The sequence below is a fragment of the Carya illinoinensis genome, chromosome 14 (genome assembly GCF_018687715.1).
Source record: "Carya illinoinensis cultivar Pawnee chromosome 14, C.illinoinensisPawnee_v1, whole genome shotgun sequence".
Classification (NCBI taxonomy): Eukaryota; Viridiplantae; Streptophyta; class Magnoliopsida; order Fagales; family Juglandaceae; genus Carya; species Carya illinoinensis.
The window spans coordinates 7,733,357-7,736,021 of NC_056765.1; the positions used below are offsets into that span (position 1 = coordinate 7,733,357).

Below are 2,665 nucleotides of genomic sequence, written 5' to 3' on the forward strand. Positions count from 1 at the left end.
TATATATATATATAATAAAGCAGGGTCCTTAATAGGTCAATATTGCCTTGCACAAAGCTCGATCTTAAAGCTCACAGTAGTAGTTGTACAGCTACATAGACTCACAACCTTGCGCAAGTGCTACCTCATGTAAATGAAAGACCCCCTGCCATCTCGAAATGATCTTTTGTTTTACCCATAAGGAAAAAAGAAAAAAAAATACACAAAATGCAAGTACACAAGTAAGAAGTGCATGATCAGGCCGGAAAGACAAAGACTTCATCTAATTAGCAACATGTCTAATTGGTTTGATCTTAATTGGAAGACCCATGGAGGGATATGGCATTGGTTCACGGGTAATCACTTCCTCTGGGTTTACTTGTGACCATTCGTACGTTGTCACCAGATTATGAACGATAGTCAGCATCTTGACCCTCGCAAACTCGTTCCTATGCATGTGTGGAGTCCTCCTCCAAAGGCAACATAAGCATAGGGAGGTACTGGCTTAGCTAGGTTCTTAAACCTAGATGGATCGAACTTTGTTGGATTGTCAAATATTTCTTTGTTCATATGAGTTCCACAAGCCACCCACAACACCTAGAGGAAGCATGCATGCAGCTTGTTAGCTCTTTACCATGATATTAAAAAGTAACAAATAACAATAAAAAACATGCATGCATGGCGAGTAATCATATGAGAAACATTTTTTTATCAAAATATTGTCATATTTGGTCATACTTGCTTATATGACACGTGATTTTAAATGATTTTATGCGTCAACTGCTTAACACATGTCACATATATGACTAAGAATAACAAAATTAAAGAAGAAAAAATAATATTTCTAATGATATTATACCTGCGATCCTTTAAGAATGTCATAGCCACCATAGCTAGTATCTTTCAGTGCTTTCCTAAAGCTACCAAACACAGGAGGGATCATCCTCATCAATTCTTGTGCAACTTGCCAGGTGTATCGTGTCTCTGCCCGTGTTAGGTGTTTTTGTTCTTTTCCTTCCTTCTTCTTTACAATGTCCATTTCTTCTAAAAATTAAGCACAAAAACTGTCACAGAGACATCCTAAATTATAACAAAAAACGACCAATATTTATAAGTCTGTACATTCCAAAACTTTCTTGTAGACCTCAGGATCTCTAGCCAGCTTCCATATCATCAGGCTTAGAAGAATTGCAGAAGTATCATGGCTGGCAATCATTAGGGTAACAAAGTTGTCTATAATCATATCATCTGCAATAGGTTATTTATTTTCATTTCTCAATTCCAACATGCAAGACAATACATCGCTCGAATGGCTCCGAATCCCCTTTGAGTGCTCCTCCTTTCTCTTTTCCATGATTGGCAAAATCTTATTCACAATTCTTGATCGAGTTCTCTGGCCTCTCCAGTGAACAGTGCTAGGGAAATTCACAGGAAATGACAAAATTGCTTTGAATGCCAAAGAGAAATCATCAAACAGTGCTTCCCTTATGTAATCATCCTTGATACAAAAAAGGATGTTGCTTGCTATGTTGAATGTAAGTTCCTTCATGAACTCCACAGCCTAAATTGTGTCTCTCCCTTTGGTTTCTGTTAGTAATGAGGTCTTGACCAACTCATCCATCTCTTTGATGTACTTTTGAAGGCTTTCTGGCTTTAGAAATTTCATCATGGCTCCCTTTACTAGTCTGTACCTGTATTATAAATAAGAACGGATGATCAAATGGAACTACGAAATAAGGCATCTTTTCTAAGATATTATGCAGAAGTTGATCCTAATAAGTTAGTCGAAACGTCAAGATAGCTAGATATATAGTGAGTGGGAATAAGATTAATTTCCTAAAGTTTTTGTCCTTACTTGAGAGTCTCGAGTGAAAAAAATGAACACATTAAGTACGTCCTACAATATTTATTCCGCATTTGATTCACACAAACAACAATATATATATATGTATATGTATATATATAGACACATTCCTAAAGGGGTTTTATATTACCTGTAACCAGTGAGTTCTAATATACTTTGCTTCCCACCGATGGTTTGTAGAGTGAGAGGTTGCTTGGCAGCAACAACGTCATCATCAGCACCAAGTACAAACTTGTTATTGGCTTGGCCAATAATAACCACAGTTCGGGAACCTAGGAAGGAGGTTTTGAACACTAACCCATGTTTGGATATCCTTCTTCTAACCATTCAGGGCCTCGATCTTCTCTTTGAGCTCGAAGAAAGCTCAGTGTCTCTCCAATCAGAGGATACCCTAGGGATCCTCCAGGAAGAGTACTTCTAGTTCGAGGCCTGGAGAGATATTTTGAAAGGGGAAAGGCTGAGATCAGAGTGAATGCAACTAAGAATAAGAAAGACATGATGCTGACAACCTTCGATTTTGTGTTTTGAACCGAGACAACTCGGAGACTATATATATACACACATGCACAAAGCACATTTGTTTGGTATTTTTGAGCCTTTGACGAAAAAGACAAGAGCTAGAGAACTAGCGAAAGAAAGATTAGGACACAAGTGAATCAAATATTCCGCCATGGCCAGCGAATAAAAAGAGAAATGATTAGGAAGAACTTTGTTAAGAAACAAGGGTGAAGAGATCGATAGCCATTGAAACATATCCAAGATATAATAATATAAAGCTTTGAACCAAGAGAAAATGCCTAAAGTTCATAATCTTTTCATGCA

General features: G+C 37.4%; 1 pseudogene; it reads right to left on the reverse strand.

Annotated features, from left to right (window-relative positions):
* Positions 1–262: 262 nt before the first annotated feature.
* Positions 263–2,340, reverse strand: LOC122293528 (annotated as a pseudogene).
* Positions 2,341–2,665: the final 325 nt, after the last annotated feature.